The sequence below is a fragment of the Osmia lignaria genome, chromosome 15, assembly GCF_051020975.1.
Source record: "Osmia lignaria lignaria isolate PbOS001 chromosome 15, iyOsmLign1, whole genome shotgun sequence".
NCBI lineage: Eukaryota > Metazoa > Arthropoda > Insecta > Hymenoptera > Megachilidae > Osmia > Osmia lignaria.
This window is the reverse complement of record NC_135046.1, coordinates 1115745-1139796: the sequence shown is the minus strand read 5'-3', so window position 1 is coordinate 1139796 and position 24052 is coordinate 1115745. Positions and strand designations below refer to the sequence as shown.

The window sequence follows — 24052 nt, the reverse complement described above, 5'->3', positions numbered from 1 at the left end:
ATCTTGAGCTCTTACAGGTAAAGATGATCGCGACAACGCGGCGAGGGCTTAAAGCTACGGTACGCGGTTCTTAAGGCTATGGTACGCACGGTGGGTTCGGTACTTAATCCTACGCGGGTCATAACGCTACGGATTCGCGGCGCGGTCTTAAAGCTACGGTACGCGGTTTGTACAGGTTCGCAGTGGGCGAAGACGGAGAGTGGGATCTATCGGAGCGGTAGTGGCCGTAGTAGTAGTACCCTCGGTTAGGTGGCAAACGCCGTCCCTCGGACCTGACCAGAGGACCTGTGTCCCGTCTGCTTGTGGCTTCCGCCGGGGCAGAACGGAGGCCAAGGATGCCAAAGATGCAGGAAGGCCAGACGGCCCTTCCGCGGGCGTAGGTTATCAACCTTTCACGGGGCGGCCGAATTTCATCAAACCGTCCCGGAGTCGTGGAGGAAATAGGAGTACAAACACAGGGTTCGTGCTCAATCGTATCGGCGGTTGCAACGGTGCGTGTTCGGTACACTTGCTTTCGATCTCGGTACGGAGCCGACTCGCTTTCTTGGCTCTGCGGGCCGTCTTATATTCGACCAGGCGGCTCGGTTGCCGCGCGGCCTACGGTGATCTGTAGGGGGGTCGGGTTGGCGTACCCGTTACAATGTTTTACGGCTACATCGTCCCATGAATATAAATTTGCATACTTTTCGATCTTATCGATCCAGTTTTCAATAATGATATCAGATTTTATAGAATCAAAATTTTATATACCAGGTAATACCTCGTAAACATCCCTGAAGTGCCGCATTGTCTCTGTGCCTCTCCTCTGTTCTATGTTGTTGTTCCACTCAGCTACGTCAAGGATCGTTCGGTTCTCTTCGGTTATTTTCGATCCTTGTTCTTCCGATTCGGTATTGTTACCTATACTAATACCGCTCTTGCCCTGGGTTTGTAAACTGTCTTCGTCTATCCCGAATTCCGAAGCTAACGTCTCCTTCGAAACCGTTGTATGCTTTGATTTTTTGCCTACCTTCGCGACCGTTCTTTAGTTCTTCGTTTCCCTTCTTACCCCCCGTAATCATGACCGTTTTTAATTGTACATTCTTTGAATCTTGCAGCTTTTTAATTTCGTTACACTGTGCTTTATATTTTCCGTATATGATTATGCGTAATTTTCCTTCGCAATCGCTCCGCCGCGATCTCGCTGCTCTCAAAATGACGATGTTCCACCACACCGGAGTTGCGATTTCTCAACATTCCACCACGTTTTCTTCAGACCACGTTTGACCACGTTTTCTTCGGAGTCTCCACCGCACTTCGAATTTTCTTGGTCACTTGGATTTTGCCGATTTAGGGCCGTACACGAATCCCACTCTTTTATTAAATTCTTTTATTTAAATAAATTTAAATATACGCACCTGAACCATTTGTTCAGTGTTTGTTCAGTACTTTTGCAATGATATTTTGTAATTAATATGCCTAAACTCTTTTATTAAAAATGAAAAGTATGTTAAAATTCAAAATAATTTAAGTTATTTTTCAAAATAATTTAATAAAACGTTAAAGAATTTTACCTTATAAATAGTTCGTCTTATGTTTTTTTCTTTCCGATTTCTACACTGTGCTGTGATTTTATAGCACACTAGAAGATACCCGCAACTTCGTCCGCGTTGAATTTTTTACTTTAATATAACTGCAATATTTTATGTTGACACATTTTTGTAAACTACGTTTTTGGTTTTGCCATCTTTTGCTAATACATGAAGATTTTGTGGGCTGGATACTCGCGAGCACGCCATATACAGTTGAAAAACAGGCCCATGTGAAAAACAGGTTTTTTCTAAATGTACACTAGCTACTTTAAGTGTTTGTCCTTGAGCTTTGTTAATAGTCATCGCGAATGCTGTTTTCAGAGGGAACTGCACTCTTTTAAACTGGAATGGCAAATCCGTCGGAATAATCGGAATACGGGGAATCAAAATATTTTCTCCTTTTGCAATTCCAGTCATAATTATTGCTCTTATAATATTTCGCCCGAGGTGTGTAATTTGTAACCGTGTGGCATTACATAGTCTTGACGCATCAAGATTACGCATTAACAGGACCGGAACACCAACTTTCAGCCTCAGCTTATGGGAAGGCACTCCTGATAATTCTAAAGAGTTGAGAAACTCTACGGGGTACGATGTTACCTGTTCTGTTTCCATGACATTGTCTACCGAGAGTTACTCCACAACGTCACCTTCCACATGTGACATAATTTTTTCATTGATCTGTCCCACAGTTTCATTCGTCGGTGCTAAAATTGCCCTTTCACACAACCATTCTCTATTCCCCATATTAGTTTGCAGATCGGGATAGACATTGTTTTTCAGATCATCTGTGTTATGAACAATATTACAGAATTCGCGGTTTAATGTAATCATACCGTTACTTTCTGTTGCTATACGATCTTCGCCGATTTTCAGAAGAGCAGCTGCATATTGTCCCGATTGTGTATCATTGTGCAGTTGTACTCGCATATTTGTAGTCAAATTAAATTTTTTTACATGCATCCATAATGTAGACGCCTTTAGACATGCATTTATTTCATCTGCCGGTGTGGCCCTAGTTATCTGTCTAAAATCGCCAGCTAACACCATCCCTCCCATGATACTTTGGTTGTTCTTGATATCTTTCATAGTCCGATTTATTGCTTCGATTGCTCTTTTGTGGGATATAGTACATTCATCCCAAACCAACAGCTTACATTGCTGCAACATTCGTCCATACTCGCTGTTTTTACTAATATTACAAACTGGCATTTCCTCATGAGCTAAGTTCAATGGCAGTTTAAGTACTGAATGTGCCATTCGGCCACCATTGAGCAGCGTAGCGGCTATTCCAGAGGAGGCTACTGCAACAGCAACTCTTTTATCTTTCCGAATTTGGGCTAACAGCAGATTTAAAAGAAAAATTTTACCAATGCCTCTCGGGGCATCCAAAAAGAACAAACCACCTTCATCGCTTTCGATTTTTTGCACAACATTATCAAAAAGTAATCTTTGTTCTAAGTTCAAACGTGGAACGAACTCTGTTATTTGTCGTTGTAAGGAAGCGGTATCGTAATCCAGTTCTCGTATTAAATAACTACTAACTTCCCCGGTTCTACGTGGTCTGCTCATCCCAAAATCTGATGAATCTTTTCCAGTAATAGTTATCACTTGGTCTTCAATCTTTGTTAGGGCCTCGTTGTAAATTAAATCATTATATGTGACATTTGGATTATTTTCTTGTAATCTATGTAATATATCGTCGGTCATATCATTTTTGTACTTTTCCCACAATTGTTGAGGATTTAAAAGTCCACATGTCGCTATTAATATAGAAAAAGCTCTCTCACCTTGGCTGCTGATCTACATTGTGCAGCCTCTTCCAGTGTTACATCCCAGAATTCCTGATTATTGTGTTTTTTGAGATCTTTGAAAGAGGTTGGTCCTCGCACATGGTGTAGAAGCATTCTCAAACAAAAACATTCCATGTTACTAACATGGACCGTGTAAATTCTATCTAAAACATCTCCAGATTTAACACCAGGCCAATTTTGAACAGGAGTTCCTTGAACTTGGCGTTTCCAATCTTTTCTTGTTGCGTTCCAGGTGTAATATCTCGGTACCTCAACATACAGAAGAGTTCTTACAAAATCATCTCTTGTGCAAAGTTCAAAAAAAGTGGTGAGTGTGGTTTTTGACGAAGTGGATACTCGCTCGCGGAAATTATTTTCAGAGAATAGACCCGTTCACCATTCTCTAAGTGCACATTGAGGTGTGTGACGGCGGGATATCTTTCGTGTAACGGAAACCCTAACAACCGCCACACGGCTTCGTTGCTACTGACATAACGACCAGACTGATATGTTTGTACTTCATTTACGGGATTTGCGAGCTCTGTGTTCCTAAAATTGAAAATAGCTTCATCACTACCTTTATTAATATATTTGCAGATATATTTTATTGTACGCACTGAACTGCAAGCCTCTACATTGATGTGGGCATTAAACATTTTTGATAAAATAGGCGAATAAGGGACCACTCAACTATTATCAACAGTAACGTAACTGCCATTTCGAAGTTTCACAGATGCCGTGAGACCTCCGTCTGCTGGCGCTCTTCTACGATACAGCGGGTATCCGTTTTCATTGTGGACAGTCTCTTTCAGTAGATTGCGTGGAAATTTTTTAGTGCATTTCCCATCTTTCATGCAAGGGCACTGGGGATTCTCAGGTCCGTATGGTCCATGAATCATATTTTTAACAATAATATCAGGGAGTGCCTTGTCACTGCTTAGATCCGGTATTTCAGGGCTGATGATTTTATCAATTTGATCGGGTCTCAACTTGTCTTTTAACTACAACAGAATGTGGACATGTGATAAACCACGCTTCTGCCACTCTATGGAATACATGAAGCACAGCACTTCTTCAAATATTTTGCCTTTGATAATAATAGTCAATAGCTTCTTAACTTTCAATCTAAAAACTCTTGCAACTATATCATGCCTATTAATCGCGCTTTGTACCGGCATTAATTCATCGACTATTTCAGGCCATGCTGGGTTACATGTGAATGTAACAAATAAATCAGGGAGACCATATGTGCGCACATAAGTGAATGCGTCCTGAGTATATTCGTGTAAGTACCGTGGGCTATTTACAAATGAAGAGGGTAAAATAATTCTGCCTAAATTAGTAGGATTCATATTGGCGTTATTTGCTACAGCATCTTGAAGATGGATGTAATTCTCTGCTCTTAATTTAGTTTGACTCAATTTTATGTATCGTAGTCGTTCGCTTTTGTTACGTCCCATCATATGGGTGGTTATTTTACTGTTAATACGTTCTACGAGTTCTGCCGATTAAAGCGCTAAGGCGCACCTTGATCTTCCTTGCGGGTAGTATAGGATACAGGATAGGCGTTCAGTAATCGTAATACACATATATGGGTCTGCAATATAGATATATATTCTGTTTCTGTAGTTACATACCCTTCGTTGACTTCAGGTGTTGTGCGTCACTCGTACGTTCTCGTCTTGCACACGTCGGTCACTCACATTTGAGGTCTCGCTTTACACTTACGTCGCGTTTCGGACGGAACACTAGACTCGCGGCGTGTGGCTACGACTCGACCTAGGAAGATCCGGCACAGCACACGGGTGCACTCCTGGAGCTGGTCCAATTATGGGTCTGTTATCTCAGACCACGGCGATACACTCGTGTTGAGCCGTCGGCCAAGCACGTCGTTGATGATCTTCCTGGTTTCGAGTAGCCTAAAACGCGGGTCTACTGCGGGTCACGAACGAGCAGAACTTCGTCTCTGCTATACGCTATCACGGAACTCTGCCGTACTTGCGTTGTGCCGATAACTTATACTCCCAACAGGGGAGTAGGTCACGCTCCTTACTTGCGAAAACCTGCAAGCAAAGGTTTTGTGCCATCGCATTCCGCGAGTTCCCCGATTTCGTATCGCGGGCGTCGCCAAGCGAGAAAACGCTGATGTTTCGCGGATTCCAGAGCGAGACCTCTTTAGGATGGCGAAAGACGAAAATGGGTTATAACTAGGGACGTAACACTTTCAACTTTAACGTACATATCAACATAAAACTGATTGGCCAGTTGTCTACATCTTGGTAACATATTAAAATCGTTTTCTCGTATCATCATGTTGTAGGCATAAACATCCATACACAACACTTTTTTGTTGGGCAAGAGGAGGCCTGTTGCAGGATTGACTTGTGATATATGAAAGTGATACCCTTCTTGTCCCTTGCTAAATATTAGCGGATATTGCAACGCGTCATAAAATTTATGTGTATCAGGCACCCTGGTTAATATGTCATCACGGGCGTGTAAAACTATATCACGGAAAGCAAACTATTCGCCTGAAACCATGGTTGCAACTTCATTTATTAACGGTCTATTATATCGTCTTTCATGTTCCCCACGTGGCGTACGGTCAGGGTGCATCACCCGGCATTCTTTCTAAAGCTGTTTTGAAAGTGTTGATGAGGCGATTATGTTCATGTAACATTCTCTGTATTTTTAGCCCTTTGCGGACGCGTGTCTGCGGACAGCAGCCCAAGCATTTTTACCGTTCTGGACGCGTGTCTGCGAACAGCAGCCCAACCATTTTTATCGTTATGGATCCTAACACGTTGAAATAACTCGGATACGTATATATGTCTTAGCTGATGCTAACACCGGATATGTACAAACTATTCTACCCTATTATGGTAGTTTGACCACGGAAAATTTTATACGACCTGATCTACCCGTTAGTTCTAGAATTGTTCTGGATCGTTACCAGAAGGTTTTAGATTTACACCCTGAAGTTGCAGGGCACATTATATTTACGGACAGATATTTCACTAGCATACCACTAGCAAATGCGCTGTTGCAAAAAAAAATGTTATTTAACCGGTACTATACAAACAAATAGAAAATACATTCCAGATGTAATTAAAAAACCAATATTTTCTGATAACAAAGTTGCTGCGTATAGGTCTGATGAAATTTTGTTATTATCTTGGAAGGATAAGAAAGTTGTAACAATGTTGAGTACTTGGGATACAAGTGCAACAAAAAATATAAACAGAAGAGTGCGCGGTGGTGGATTTGTCGAATTGGAGAAACCCATTGCAGTAATAAATTATAATAAATACATGGGCGGGGTAAATAGGGTCGACCAATATACTTCCACTTACTGTTTTGTGCGAAAACCGAATAAGTGGTGGAGAAAATTATTATTTTGGGGTCTCGAAATGTGTGCGGTAAATGCATACATAATGTACAAATGTGTACCGAAGAAGAACAATCTAACGCCAATGTCGCATCTAAAGTTTGTGCGACACCTCGTCGATCAACTCGTTGGTGATTTTAGCGACGGATCTCAAAGTAATACAGAACCGTCTACCTCTAGTGGGTTACACAGATTGGATGGTCGCTTACATATCATTCGTCACGATGGCAATGGAAACTGGAGGGACTGTCTTGTATGTTCAAATAGGAAAATGAAAGGAGGAAGGAAACAAACACGCTTCTACTGTCACATGTGTTCGAGAAAACCATTTATGCACATAGGCGACTGTTTTGAAAAATATCACACTTTACAAAATTTTAAAACCAAAAATTGAAATTATCAATAAAAAGTTACTAATTGATATCTTGTCAATTATTTAGCAAACGTTTGTTTATAGTATAAAATATATGTGTTACAAACGAATTTTCATGCGTATACTGCTTTCCCATGAAATACTCCCAAGACTCCCCGTCCAGGCGGACACTCGCGCGTCAAAGTATCCCGTCCGCAAAAGGTTAGAACAGTATCCTTTTCAACATCTTGATATTTTGACACCTGCGGTCGACCTCGTTGTTTTCATCCCCCATAAAATAAATCTGTAAAACCTTGTGTTGTTTATTACCTGTAGGAAGCAAAGAGCAAATTCTATGGTAAATTTGACCTTGGATTGTAAAAGTAGGTGAAAATCTAGGCATAACGACTTCATTATCCACACCAAATGACGTAATTTGAAAGCAAGAATTGTATTTCCTTATTCTGTTTAAAAAACGCCGCGATTCATTTCCATCGTACAAAAGTAAAGATTTTAGTGGTTCCTCTGGCTCACCAAGTGATGGAACTGAAACTTTTCCACCAGAACAACACATACGCGGAATTTCTTCTTTCCATTTGAATGCTACACAATGTCTATATTTTTTATTCATTCTCCCTATGAGAACTAATCGATGGTTAACATAATCAATCAATGGGTTATAATCAAAAGTGACATCGTTAAACGCCTCCCATGTACTAAGTAAGTGTAAACGCACGTCTCCTTTCTGACTGCCGTTCAGCAATTAAAACACGCCGTCTTTGTGACGCTTCATGGGTCTCTGCGGCTATCAAAAACGCGTGACGTTCAACATTTAATATCTGCCGGGCTTGAGTCTGCACAGAAGTCTCAGCGGCCCTAAGAGACGCGTGACGTTCAACATCTAATATCTGCCGGGCTTGAGTCTGCACAAAGGTCTCAGCAGCCCTAAGAGACGCTTGACGCTCAGCAGCTAAAGCCAAACGGGCCTGAGACTGCTCTTCAGATTCTTTGGTTCTAGTAACTTTCGCGGCTCGAGCTCTGCTAAAGCTACGCGCTAGATCAGATTTACGCTTGTGTAACATCCCACAAGAAGAGGAATGATAGCAAAAGGAATGAATAAAAAAAAATTTTTTATTATTATTTATGAAAACATTTATTTATTTTTTCGTTTTTATATAATTAAATTTTGTAATAGTTCATTTATTTATTTTTGTATTACTCTGATTTATGCTAATAATTATATTCATATTCAATAGCTAAAAAGAATCTTGTATTTATTAATATTTAAGGGGGTAGACACGGGTAATGCAGCGAGGTGACATTACCGGCAAAAATGGTCCTATTAATGGGTTTACGGGAATCGGTTATTTGTCCTTATATGAGAACACTTAGGGTGGGTGAGGGCTCATTCGAAAGAGGAAGGTCCAATGCAGGGGGCTCAACTGATGGTTTAACCAGATTGTGTTGATATCTAATAATATGAGTGTCCAAAGTAGAGCAAAAATCGAGAAAATACGCCCGCTGAATCCAAGTACATTTTAGGTAACTATAAGAGTTTTCATTGAACCTTCCTCTTTCGAATGAGCCCTTATTCAGCTCAAGATCTTCTCATATAAGGACGAATAACCGATTCCCGTAAAAGCATTCCCAAAGACGAGTTCCGCCATTATGTGGATACTACAGAGCAAGTCACATGACAAATTTAGTTCAGCTAGTAGTTACAAGGTGGCGTCTAAGTAGAAAGGCTTGTGGCGGCCGTTGTCGATAAGGAAGATTGCAACTGGCCGTCGTCGATAAGGAAGATTGCAACTGATGTCGAATTCTCACCGCCACCTTTTCATAACTACGTTTATTGTTCATTTATTATTTTAAAAACAAATTGGAATAACTTTTGTAACTATTCATTCCTCAAAGATCAATTCAAGCAAAAAAACGTATCCTCCTTTATATCAATATTTCCAAATATATATTTTCACAATTGAAGCGTTGACCATTCATTTTAAATACGGAATAAGTCCTCCACATTGGTGATCCCGACGCGATCAAAAAGGAAAAACCCGACGTGATCAAAGAAGGAAAAATCGACGTGATATTTTTAAAAAAAAAAGAAGCATACGGCGACAATTTTGAAATCAGCCAGGAAGAAGAAAAAAATCAAAATTTTCTCAGAAGATATTCTATTCTCCAGTACATGAGAGAAGGCTACAGATGGAGTCAGATGAACCGGCGGCAGTACCTCAACCGCAAACTTTTCAAAATCCGATTTATCCAAGTCCTCCTGAAGCCAATGTAGAAACAGCTCGTCTGGTAAAATTACCGCTTTTCTGGAAAGAAAATCCTTCACTTTGATTTACGCAAGTGGAAGCAGCCTTCGCGGTAGCTCGCATAGTTAGTGAAGAATCAAAGTATAGGTACGTGGTCATGCTTCTCGAGCAGGAAATTTTACCTGTAGTCTCAGACATCTTGGAATCGCCACCGGAAAACGGGAAATATGAAGCCATAAAAAACAGGATTACTACTGTCTTTGCTGAGACCACGGAATCTAGACTTAGAAGACTGCTGCATGGTCATGATCTTGGTGACGAAAAGCCATCGGTCTTTCTACAGAAGATGAAGCACCTCAGTGCAGGTCAGTGTAATGACTCAATTTTACGTAGCCTTTTTTTGGAGCAGATGCCGTCAAACGTTCGTACAATTTTGGCGATTAGTGAAATGACGGATTTGACAAAATTAGCGCTTCAAGCAGATAAAATTCTAGAGATGACTAACTCAAATAGCGTTGCAGCTGTTGATACAAAGCCAACAACTTCTGGTCAAAATCTCCCCGCAGATACTTTGTCAGGTGAAGTTGCTGAATTGCGTCGTTTGGTCGAAGCTCTCACCGTCTATGTTCGTCGCAATCAATTTCGTAATAAACCTTTTGGTAGACGCAGAGAACGTTTCACCTTTAGAAATCGATTTTCAAGAAATTATTCACGGAATTCTCACCAAATGTGCTATTATCACAGGAGATTTGGAAATTTAACTCGTCGTTGCGAACAATCTTGTAATTTCGTTAAACCGCAGGAAAACTCCGACGATCGTCGCCAGTAGAGGCGGTGGACGATGGTCCTAGTTACAAAAGCCGTCTTTTCATCACTGATCGCACTTCTGGAACACGATATCTTGTGGACACAGGTGCTGATATATCAGTTTTACCTAGAGCAGAATATAAGGGACCTCTTCACCCAATTGATTACAAACTTCATGCAGCAAATAATTCAGCAATCGATACTTACGGTGTAATTACTAGAACAGTCGATCTAGGACTTCGTAGAGTTTTCAAATGGCAATTTTGCGTAGCCAAAGTTCAACGCCCAATTCTTGGTGCTGATTTCCTGAGACATTTCGGACTTCTTATTGATCTTAAACATCAATTTCTGCGTGATAGTTTGACCAAACTTACTTCACCAGGTATTCCTACTGTTACCGCTGCCAATTTATCTTCAGTGGAAAAAGATAGTCCTTTCAGCAAAATCCTTTCTCAATTCCCTGAAATAACCGCACCTAGACGTGTTACTACACAACCTGTTCATCAAGTTCGTCATCACATCGTTACGAAAGGTCCTCCTACTGTAGAACGTCCACATCGTCTAATTCCTGAAAAATACCGCATTGCTAAAGCAGAATTCGATACTATGATTGAGCAAGGTATTTGACGTCCGTCAAGCAGTCAATGGGCGAGCCCTTTACACATGGTTCCGAAGAAAACTGGAGACTGGAGACCTTGTGGAGATTATCGAAGACTCAACGCTTCTACAATTCACGATAATTATCCTTTACCTCATATTCAAAATTTTGCTTCACATCTTCATGGCCGGAAGATATTTTCAACTATTGATCTTGTTAAAGCTTACTACCAAATTCCTGTTGCAGAGGAAGACATTCCAAAAACTGCTGAAACAACTCCATTCGGGTTATTCGAGTTCGTTGTTATGCCTTTTGGATTAAGGAATGCAGCTCAAACCTTTCAAAGATTCATGGATCATGCTCTTCGAGGATTAGATTTCGTTCATTGCTATTTAGATGACATTCTGATCGCCTCTAAGGATTGGGAAGAACATGAAGAGCATCTTCGAATCTTGTTTGAACGTCTGAAAGATTTTGGCATTACCATTAATGTTGCAAAAAGCTTTTTGGAAAAAGTGAGGTTACTTATTTGGGTTACAAAGTGAACGCTTCCAGAACATCGCCGTTACCTGATAAAGTGAAGATTATTCAGGAATATCCTAAACCATCAACAGTAGCAGATCTTCGTCGTTTTCTTGGAGTTATTAATTTTTATTGTCGTTTCGTTAAAGATGTAGCACACATTCAACCGCCTTTATGTTCTTTTCTTGTTAAAAGTAAAAAAGGAGACAAAACTCCCATTCAATGGACTCCTGACGCTGAACGTGCATTTGAAGATTGCAAAAGCAGTTTGGCAACCGCAACTTTGCTTGTTCATCCTCTTCCTTGTGCTTCACTGAGGCTAAAAACCGACGCTTCAGACTCACCCATAGGAGCAGTCGTTGAACAGCTCGAAAATAATCATTGGCGTCCTCTGGGCTTTTATTCTCGCAAGCTTCACGGTTCAGAACTACGTTACAGCGCCTACGACAGGGAACTATTAGCAATTTATGATTCGATCAGACATTTCAGACATTTTCTCGAAGGCCGGCAATTCAAAATTCTTACAGATCACAAGCCTCTTATTTATGCTTTCTGCAAACAAGCTGAAAAAGCTTCTCCTCGTCAACAACGTCAACTGGACTACATTTCACGATTTTCCACTGACATCGAACATGTTTCAGGCAATGAAAATGTAGTGGCGGACGCGTTTTCCCGCCTGGAGGAGATTGATTTACCAATTATTATTAATACTAAGGAATTAGCGGAAGAGCAGGATAAAGATCAGGAATTACAACATCTTTTACAAACAACTTCTTTACTTCAACTTAAACAATTACGTATCGATGATTCTGACATTCCAGTTTATTGCGATACTTCTATGGGTGTTGTTAGACCTTACATACCCATTTCTCTACGTTCAAGGATTTTTAAAATGTTTCATAATTTATCACATCCAGGAGCTAAAGTCACAAGCAAGATGATTCGTGAGAAGTTCGTTTGGCCCCACATGAAAAAAGACATTATTAATCGTTCTCGGACATGTTTGGCTTGTCAGCTTGCCAAAATTGGTAGACATACTAAACATAGACCTAACACCTTTTCACTTCCAGACGAGCGATTTAATCACGTACATTTAGATCTTGTCGGTCCTTTGCCTCAATCAGAAGGTTTTCAATATATTCTCACCATGATTGATCGTTATACTCGCTGGCCAGAAGCGATTCCTCTCAAAGAGGCAACAGCAGACTCTGTTGCCACTGCTTTCTACAGAAATTGGATCTGTCGATTTGGATCACCAAGAATTATTACCACGGATCAAGGTTGTCAGTTCGAAGCAAATTTCTTTAAAGCCTTAACAAATCTTACTGGTTGCAAGAGGACAAGATCAACAGCTTATCATCCTCAAACTAACGGAATTGTGGAACGCTGGCACCGATCTCTTAAAACCGCAATTATGTGCCACGGAATCAAAAACTGGGTCGATGTTTTGCCAACAGTCTTGCTTGGTCTAAGAACAGCTTATAAAGAAGATCTTAAAGCTTCAACAGCTGAACTTGTTTATGGAACTACACTCCGAATTCCGGGAGAATTCATTCATTCCAATTTAGACGCTCCTCTTCCTGAAGTTTTTGTTGAACGCTTCAGAGAACATATGCAAAAGTTAAGATCTGTTCCTACTTCTCATCATGTTAAACCTTGTTTCTTTGTTCATAAAGATTTGCAAACCTGTTCACATGTTTTCGTTCGAGAGGATGCTGTTAAACGTCCACTGGTTCCGCCTTATCGGGGCCCTTTTGAGGTAGCAGCCCGACCTGAAGGCCCCAGCTACTTTTCTGTTAAAGTGGATGAAAAAATTATTAACATTTCAATTGATAGGTTAAAACCTGCTTTCATAATCTTCGATCGAGGCGATCCTGAGTTTTTGTCCTCAGATACAACTTCACAGTCACCTTTTCGGTCAAAGCCTTTCATCTCCGGATCCTTTTCCCTGCTCTGCCACATCTTAACCCCCGAACTTCAAATTATTCAACACTTCGTTCGGTCAACCCAAAAATCAAGACCTATCCGCCTGCAAAGAAGAAAGTCCACTTTGCAGTAACTTCTTCTCTCGGGGGGAGTATTGTGGCGGCCGTTGTCGATAAGGAAGATTGCAACTGGCCGTCGTCGATAAGGAAGATTGCAACTGATGTCGAATTCTCACCGCCACCTTTTCATAACTACGTTTATTGTTCATTTATTATTTTAAAAACAAATTGGAATAACTTTTGTAACTATTCATTCCACAAAGATCAATTCAAGCAAAAAGACGTATCCTCCTTTATATCAATATTTCCAAATATATATTTTCACAATTGAAGCGTTGACCATTCATTTTAAATACGGAATAAGTCCTCCACAGGCTGCCGATTTAGAATAGTAGTCAGAATCAAGCGTTAGCTTGATTACGTCACTCGAACTGTGCTGCGAAGGCAAGCGGAAAAGGCAACATCGCCTGAACGCTGAGTGAGACGCACTACAGTCATGCTGTCCTTCTCTCATTCCGAATGTTGAGATTGTCCTTTTCGCTAAGATTTGACTGCCGCCCGCCTGGATTTTTCACAGCGCCCCATAAGAAACCTCCACCCATTCAAACTATATCGTGTTTGGTATAATTTTAATCAGAAAAATTTCACCACTGCGCTAGTAAAAGTTTCAGTAAAAAAAAGTCAGAAATAAAAAAGTTTTATAATTGAAGTAGTATTAGTCACACCGATACGTTTCGGCTCTTTCCTTTGATCATTAGATCGCTCTCTCTCTCCTCCACTGTCTGTCCCTTTCTACGTTCATGCTTGGCTGGTCGTCGCATCTAATTCGAGATTCGACATCTCGGCTGGATGTATGCAACGTCTGGTTCCCAATCTCTGTTGCATATATTCAGCTTTTACTGTATATGTAGACGCGAGGTCCCTCCATTTATTAGTTCTAATAGTACCATAGTACTCTTTTATGCAGAATGTTTCAAGGAGTTGACACATGTAAAAAAAAAAATGCAATTCCATTTAAATAAAAAGTGGATTTGCATTTTTTGAGCGCATCGTTGCATTCACGAAGAAAATGAAGTCATAAAAAAATAAACATTATCATACCATTGAACTTTTACATAAATAGCTTTTTCCTGTCTCTTACCAAATTCAAGATATAACCCGTCAGAAATTGCATGACGTATCCTGTATATTTTTATTAATTAAAAAACATTTATTTAAAGAAGTTAATAACTTTTTCTAAAAAATTTCTCAGATTGCACGTTTCTTCGGTTCTTTTGAGTAGGCATATATTTTTCAGCAGCGAGGGATGCTACGGTGCACTATATAAAATCCACGCGTTCAGTCAGTCAGAATTTATCGGAGCGGGACAATTCTATCATTCGGGTTGAAATAAGGATAGCACGATCATCGTACATCTCACTCTAAACACGCGCCAATGTTTCGCTTTCGTTCTTCAGGCGGATCATCGCGATACCTCTGGCGAGATGAGCGTTTGAATGTGTTTGTAAAAATACTTGAGGCGCTGTTGCCTTCCTAGATCGTGTTGCGCGCACGCTAGCTGAGAATTAAACCTTTCAAGTTCGTACCAGACCACGCAAGTGGCTCCACTAGGTCCAACGAAGAAACTGCTGTAATACCGACGTCCCGAATCGGAGAGGTCACGTGCCGTGTCTACCCCCTTAATAACCCTCTTTACTTCATTGGAAATTATTTTTTTAATAAATGAGGAACTCTAGTTCTAATTTTGGGGTATGTGTGTTTAAGGTAAAAGAAATCATTTAGAAATAAAAATGAATAAAAAATATTACATAGGTTCTGTAGGATATAATCAATAATAATAATAATGTAATAATCATAATAATATAATAAGTAACAGGTGTCGAAAAGAAGAGAAATGTATTTCAATAAAATCTTTTATTTAATAGTAAGTAAAAGCTGGATAAGTGCAACAAAAGATTGGGTGGATAAGTGCAACATCGCTATCCTCTCCACTTGGGAAGACCCTCCTAGGCGAACCGAGACGCTCGACCAGGAAGCCGTGTAATATGATCCGAACCGTAATATCGGTGTGACTAATAGTAATTCAACGATAAAACCTGTTTATTTTTAACTTTATTCCATGTTTGATTGTGAGTCGAGCAACACACGGTGCGATTGATAGCGAAAATTGTAAAAGTAACTAACAATAAGTCGCGGTATTTTCAGTGTTAGATTTGTATTCCACGAAAAAGTAAATATCTAAAATTACCACAATAGTATATACAAATTTGACCACTGCTTGACACAGTCTGCGACCTTTCAGAATATTCGGGGTCTGTTTTCTGTTATAAAGTCTTGCCATAAAACTTTGAAAAAGAAAGGACCGTCAATGATGGGCCATGATGGGGTATGTGCGGACAATGACGCACTCAGGATTTATTCTTGGAGGGAGCTAAGTTGAACGAATACAAATATTCTTAATACAAAAAACAGTGTTATTAATATGTTACATAAACAGTAACACTAATTTAATTAGGAACAGATTTTGGAAAATTTTCTGTTGCTCTCCTTCCTTCTTCTTTGAGAGATGCTAGACACCATAGCCCCCCTTGAGTGCGCCAGTGTCAGCGCGGGTATGCAAGGACGCAAGCTTTTAAAGGTTTGGGACGTTCGACTCTGTTCACCACATGGCAGAATAAGGGAATACATTAAGCGTTTAGTATGTCATTCTCTGTTAAAAATGCCTATTTCCGCTACCTGTGAAAAAGGTAAAAATGCCCATCTGTTAACAGTCTGCTAAGAGACGAGTCTCTGTTAACAGTTAAGGGGGTAGACACGGCACGTGACCTCTTCGATTCGGGACGTCGGTATTACAGCAGTTTTTTCGTTGGGCCTGGTGGAGCCACTTGCGTGGTCTGGTACGAACTTGAAAGGTTTAATTCTCAGCTAGTGCGCAACCGAACTAGAAAGGCAACAGCACCTCAAGTATTTTTACAAACACATTCAAACGCTCATCTCGCCAGAGGCATCGCGACGATACGCCTGAAGAACGAAAGCGAAACATTGGCACGTGTTTATAGTGAGATGTACGGTGATTGTGCTATCCTTCATTCAACCCAAATGATAGAATTGTCCCGCTCCGATAAATTCTGACTTACTGAACGCGTGGATTTTATATAGCGCACCGTAGCACCCCTCGCTGCTGAAAAATATATGCCTACTCTAAAGAACCGAAGGAACGTGCAATCTGAGAAATTTTTTAGAAAAAGTTATTAACTTCTTTAAATAAATGTTTTTTAATTAATAAAAATATACAGGATACGTCATGCAATTTCTGACGGGTTATATCTTGAATTTGGTAAGAGATAGGAAAAAGCAGTTTATGTAAAAGTTCAATAGTATGATAATGTCTATTTTTCTATGACTTCATTTTCTTCGTGAATGCAACGATGCACTCAAAAAATGCAAATCCACTTTTTATTTAAATGGAATTGCATTTTTATTTTACTTGTGTCCTTGAAACATTCTGCATAAAAAAGTACTATGGTATTATTAGAACTAATAAATTGAGGGACCTCGCGTCTACATACACAGTAAAAGCTGAATATATGCAACAGAGATTGAGAACCAGACGTTGCATGTACCCAGCCGAGATGTAGAATCTCGAATTGGATGCGACGATCAGCCAAGCATGAACGTAGAAAGGGACAGACAGTGGAGGAGAGAGAGAGAGGTCTAATGATCAAAGGAAAGAGCCGAAACGTATCAGTGTGACTAATACTAATTCAATTATAAAACTTTTTTATTTTTGACTTTTTTTTACTGAAACTTTTACTAGCGCATTGGTGAAATTTTCCTGATTAAAATGATACCAAACACGATATAGTTTGAATGGGGCGAGGTTATGGGGCGCTGTGAAAAATCCAGGCGGGCCACAGCCAAAACTTAGCGAAAAGGGACAATCTCAACATTCAGAATGAGAGGACAGCATGACTGTAGTGCGTCTCACTCAGCGTTCGGGCGATGTTGCCTTTTTTGCTTGCCTTCGCAGCACAGTTCGAGTGACGTAATCAAGCTAATGCTTGATTCTGACTACGATTCCAAATCGGCAGCCTTTCTACTTAGACGCCACCTTATAACTACTAGCTGAATTAAATTTGTCACGTGACTTGCTCTGTAGTATCCAGATAATGGCGGAACCCGTCTGTGGGAATGCAATCGCGATTTTTCGCTTTTCGTCCTTATATGACAATATTTGAGGCTGGGTGTGGGCTCATTCGAAAGAGAAAGGTTCAGCGCAGCGCGCTCTGGTCATCGTTTGAGCGACAAAACTCTTTTAGTGACCTAAAAATACCTTGGATTCTGCGGATGTATTTTCTCGATTTTTCCTCTACTTTGGACACTCATATTATTAGATATTAACAAAATCACGTTCAATCATGACCAGAGCGAGCTGCATTGAACCTTCCTCGTCACCTCGCTGCATTACCCGTGTCTACTCCCTTAATCGCTTTCTATAACGCTTCGAAATGCTTAGTAACACGCCGTAACGCAAAGTGACGGGTCGTCGTCGTAGCATCGGCGACGAGCCCGTCGTAGGGAATTTTGGGGAGGGGATGGGTTTGAATTTAGGACATCTCCCGGGTCTGGGATTGATCTATTATTGATCGGCCGGTAATCGGAATCGATGGGGCTGACGGGGACTCGATGGTGATGGCTGCGGGCTGTGCTCTTCGGGCTCGGCGATAGGTGGCTCCAGCAGGGCTCCTTTTCCGCCGTCGGCTGGGATTATTTGGATATATGCGGATGTGAAAACATAGTCGGAAAAGTTGTTCGTTCTTTATTTTGATTAAATATATAAATTGTGCACCAGCACCAATTTTCAGTTCACTCCTGGAATTTTTTCGTAAACATAGTGTGTTTTTCAAAGAAAAGATCAATTTCGAGCATTGGAGGGAAGTGGAGAGCCAAGCTGCACGTGGCGTCCATAACCTATCTACCATGGCTTTATTGACACGGGAATGAAGGGTAGCTAAAAGAAACGGAGATGGAGACAGAGGATGAGACCCAAGTAAGAGCTGAGGCCGGTGGGAACTCCCTAACAGGGCCTAAATTAAAAAGGAAACAGGCGTTGTCCCCATCGGAAGAATCGCTCACTGATTCGCCCAAATTGAAAAAGATGCTGCAACCCGCAGGAAACACAAAATCATCAATCATGGACAAACCAAGAGTATACCCAGATACTCACAAAGGTCAAGCCTCTATTGAAGTAACCCTTAAAAAAGAATTTTATAGAAATAGGAAGCTGCAAACTATGTTAATTATCACCAAATAATTAGCACCAAGCAGACTGTTCAGCAGCAGAACTGAAACCGCTCTGTTATAATAAAGCAGAAATAATTTTTAAGAACAAAGACTATGCCAACAAGTTTGTTATGCAAAGTTTGAATGACAAGAATTCTGCAATCGTGGCCACAGTTCCACATTACAAAGTTGAGAGGCTAGGAGAAATCAAGGATTTCTCCAGCGATCTGGATATTCAAGACCTGGAGAAATAGACCGAATCTCCATGCCGCATCTTATATGCTAAAAGATTAAACAGAATGCAAACCAATCCAGATAGTGGTATAAGGGAGCCAGCTCCTACAAACACAATGCTGATCGCATTTGAGGGGGATACTCTGCCCGAGTATATCAAGGCGTACGGATTAACCAACGTTAAGGTTGACCCCTTCATCGGGAGAGTCAGATGCTGTACGAGCTGCCTTGCATATGGTCACAATATACATAACTGCAGGAGTGGGAGCAAGTGTATCTCTTGTAGCTCACAGTCTCATTCAGCAGGGATTTGTGACTCACGGGATCAATCTACGTGCTTTCACTGTAAACAAGATCACCGCACTTTTGATAGAAACTGTGTATGGTACAAATTTAACAAGCAGGTGCAGGTATATATGGCCTATAATAGTGTTAGCATATACCACGCTAAGAGAGAGGTTATGAAAATGGACGAATTTTCATGTTTATCAAGAGGAACTGGCACACGAGATCAAAGAAATAAAGTCCCAATTAAGACCAAAGAGAACTTTCCACCTCTTAAAGAAATTTCGAAGCACAAATCGCATGAACTAAAAAGAATACGAGGTGATAGCATATCCATAATCACATCTGCCTCAGAGGGCACAAAGGTAACTTTCAAAACTTATGGCAAAATTAAATCTATGGATATTCTAAGCCGTAAGAAGCCAGCCTCCTCAGGCAAAGGTTTAAAGGTAATGGATAATTTAGCAGAAGTTAAAAAGCAAACAAAACAGCTAATAAACTCTAATCATGAGTTGGATATTAAAAAATAAAATTATGGCCTGGCGTTAACAAACTTGTCCAATAAAGAGGACAAACAGGCGGGTAGCACAACTAAGCCAATCCTGGTTAACAAAGGTCTATCAACTAGCTACGAAAGTAACAGTGAAATTTCAGCCAATGGTAAACTTAAGAACTGCTTACTTCAATCAGTTAATAAATTAAATACCGTTAGGTTGGGCCAACCAGCTCTTCCCAGTTCTTCTGGTATCCAAGCCAATTCAAATAATAATAATTGCAATAACACAAATGCACAATAGGCTTCTAGGGATGGCTCAACCGAATTTACACAATCTACAAAAACCCATTAAAAGTAACATAAAAATCATTCTATGGAATTGCAGAAGCGCTAAGAGCAAGCAAATGGAAATAACCCAACTTGCAAACAGTGCAGATATAGTAATATGTACTGAATCATGGCTTAAACCATGTGATCAATTTCAGATTCCAGGATTTCCCAGTTACAGGAAATACAGGATAGGAAAGAAAGGCGATGGAATCTTGGTCCTCATCGCCAATAAGATTCAATTCAAAGTCATTGAGGATCTGAATGCAGACGACCTAGGTGTGGAATTTGGCTGCATTCAACTTATCGACACGAAGGAGAAGATACACATTGTCCCTATCTATAGACCCCCGAAAGAAAAAGTGACGCACAGTAGTTGGACCAAATTCATCCATAAGCTGAAAAGCATGGGTCAGTTCATCCTGATGGGGGACTTAAATATGCATCATGCGTCATGGAACTGCAGCTCCAATGACGCGTACGGCGATATTGTCTATGATGTTGTGGAACGTGAAAATCTACACATCATCAATGATAATACACAGTCACACTTTGACGTAAGATCAAATATAACCAGTAATATAGACTTGGGCATTACCACACAGTATTTAGCAAGCTTGACCACAGTAAAGCAGATAGACGACCCAATAGGCTCAGACCACTTTCCCATCCAATTCGCAATAAATACAGATAGACACATTTACAGAAGGAAGAGTAACAAACTCTCATCAAAAAGAACAAATTGGGAGGTCTACCAATCGATTGTGGACAAATCGTACGAGTCACTTTTGACAGATCCGGACCCAATCTTGGAGGTGGGGGAAAAGTACTGTAGGATCGGGTGGAATGGAACGATATTAACGCGGATCGTTCGCTTGGTTTAACGTTTACTGAGTATCTTAAAGCTATGATTATACAACTTAATTAATTAGCTAAACTAAATAAAACTAAACTAGACTACGCTTTTCTCCAATCGACCGTATATTTTGCCCGTTTGCCTGTCAGGTTACGCCCACGACGGTTTCGTTTCGACTGACTCTAACCTTGACCTGCCGCGTTGACAAAAACGCGGTTCATCGCACTAGTCGCTGTTTATATATGTATCGGGCCTCGGTCTTTGTTGCCTGCACGCGCCTAAACACGGTTGTCGCAACGTCTTTTTCCGTGTTTATGCTCGCGTGCGTTGGCCTCGTTGGTTTGCCCGTGTCATCGGCCCGGTCGAGCCGCGGACGTAAGCACCCGCGGATGCACCCCTTTCCCACAGTACAGAAGGCTAATAGAGGTTATGGTCAACGCCATTAAGAAAAGCACTCCAATTAAAATCACGGTACCGAACAACAGGCACAAAAATCCAGTAAAATGGTGGGATGTTGACTGCCATAAAGAAATCAGGCTCACAAGGGGAGGCCACAACCTCCGTCCCACCGATTTTGATCGCCTTCAACATATAGGTTGGGGGTCACCCAAAAGTCACTTGTGTAAAAGGGTTGAGGTCACTACGCCTTAGTTTTTTTTTAAATCGAGGTCAAAGTTCATAACGCCGGATCGGTTTTAGACCTAGGGGGATCGCAAGATTGTTCGAAAGCAAGCAAATTTTATTAATGTATACCCAGTCCGCAAATTAATAGTTTTCAAGTAATCGATGAATTAGTGATTTCAACGCGCGACTTATATATCTAAAAGTATAACATTTGTTTCAACCGAAGCGATGGCGTAGTAGTTGAGGCGGTTTCATGCGGAACCTAACGTTGCGCGTTCGAGTCCCCCTTTACGTACTATTTTTTTTTATTCAAACGAATAAATTAAAATACTTTTAACAATAAAACTTCAAGAAAAATAAAGTAATATTTGTATTTTTGATACTTACCACGTTTAGCAGAACCACTCTCCAATTAATGTTCGATCTCTTCCCTTCTCTCTTTCTCTCTCTCGCTTTATTTCACTCACTCTCACTCACTGATTGTTGTAATTCGCCTTCACAATGCATCGAGTAATAATTGTCATAGAAACACTGACAATGAAAACAGATGAACTTCCTGCATTCTTCTGTTCACAAATACATACTTTGGCATTAGTAGAATACTACACATTTTGCTATCAGCTATCATAGTGAGCTTCAGTGAGTGATATTTGTGTTAAAAGTATGAATATTGACACGGTGAGCATGGATGAGAAACACCCCTCAACAGGTGCGTGTACAGATTTTAATGAGTTTTTCACAGAAGATACAAAAAGAGAAGTGACCGATGCTGTACAGTTTTTTGTCAACGCATTGAAAGAAGGGGGCGTTATAAATTCGGAAGCAAGCAATTGTATTTCCATACGTTCGAAATTGATGGGCGAGTGCATCTTGCAACGGTTTTGGGAAATGCAACATGAAATGATGTTTGCTGATGTACCACATTTGTTGCACGAAGAAGAAGAACATGAAGATGAAGAAGAAGAAGAAGAAAAAGACGCCGATATAGATGTATCTGTTTCGGAGATGGAAATGCTGTCAGACGACAATTATGAGCCGGAAAAAAAAATTAGCTTGTGCAGGTACACCTCTTGATATCAAAATTGATTTTTTGGTTGTTTAACGCTTCCAGTATTGTGTCAGTGTCGAAGTCACCTTCTAAATCTTTTAGTACTATGATTTGGGTTTTTTCGTATTTTGGGGTGTATGTAAAATAGTTGACATTATTGTTTTTTAACAGTGTGATGATAAGATTGTAGTCTTCGGGTGTGTCGATATATAAATTGTGTGTGTTTTCTGAAATTTTTTTTGTGCGGAAATTACCTATAATTTTGATGCCGCTCGTGAGGATTGTGTTTACGGTGATTTGTGCGCTTTGGTTTTGTATGATTATCGGGGGGGGGGGTTGCGATTTCTGACCTGTTCGGCTGCTTGGTGTGTTTGAGCTGGTCTTGTCGGCGATGCTGGTGTTCTTTCTGCCTGACTGGGGGTTGAATTGACCTTTCTTGCGTTTGGCGTGTCCTTGGGCCGTTGAGTCCCGTTATTGAGGCCGCTTGGGGTCGCTGAGAATTCACGGTCGTATTCTTCTCTGTCTTTGCAGGTACCTGCGGAGGGTTCTTCATGGTTGTTTTGCTTGATTATAAGCGCTTCTATTTGTTTTCTCTGCTCTTCGTTTTGCTGGCAGAGTTCTTCGTTTTGCTTTTTCAGCTCTTCTATGAGCTCTTCTAAAGATGGCTTTTTGCTTGTACTTTCGTCTGATGATGTACTTTTTTGATGCTTACATCTTGAGTGGAGCTGTTACTTCTCGCTAGTTTAGTGGTTGCATTTTGTGTGGCTTTCTGCTTCCTTTTGGCCGGAACTTTTTGTAGAATGTCGTCTATTTCCATTTGGTTTAGGGAGTTACGTCTCTCTTTCCTAATTATTTTTGTAATTATGTCTTGCGGGATTGCCTCCTGTTTTTTCATTTTGGTTGCGTTGCTAAGGTTTTCCTTGCTGGGATCCTTTGTTAATTTGACGCCTGCGGCAATACCGCATGGCTCAGTTGGAGGTGAGACCTCTATCTTGTTTGATTTGCACTTTTGGATATTTTTATTTTGTTGCTGTAAACTTTTTGGAGCGACTGTGTAAGTTCACCACTGTGAATTTGCACACCGAGAGTTTATGCACTGAGAACTTCGTTGAGCGCACGGGTTTGCCGGCCGATGTTACCTGTTCGGCGGTCATTGGCGGTTTGACTATCCCACCAGTTCGGTTGAAACAAATGTTACACCTTTAGGTATATAAGTCGCGCGTTGAAATCACTAATTCATCGATTACTTGAAAACTATTAATTTGCGGACTGGGTATACATTAATAAAATTTGCTTGTTTTCGAACAATCTTGCGATCCCCCTAGGTCCAAAACCGATCCGGCGTTATGACCTTTGACCTCGATTTAAAAAAAAACTAACGAGTAGTGACCTCAACCCTTTCACACAAGTGACCCCCATCCTATATGTTGAAGGCGATCAAAATCGGTGGGACGGAGGTTGTGGTCTCCCCTTGTCAGTAAAGCAAGTTTCAAATCATGGTGGCATAACCCTTCCTTCTCTAACTGGATTAAATACAAAAGGCAGATGGCCACAACAAAGAGAGCTCTTAAAAAGAAGAAAAGGGACAAATTTCAGGAGTTCGCAGCCAGTTTCAGCCA

General features: G+C 40.6%; 1 protein-coding gene across 2 annotated transcripts in view; it reads left to right on the top strand.

Moving 5' to 3' along the window:
• The window catches only part of LOC117611244 (putative inorganic phosphate cotransporter), a 136817-nt gene that overhangs the window by 3426 nt on the left and 109339 nt on the right, over positions 1-24052 (top strand). The window lies entirely within an intron of this gene.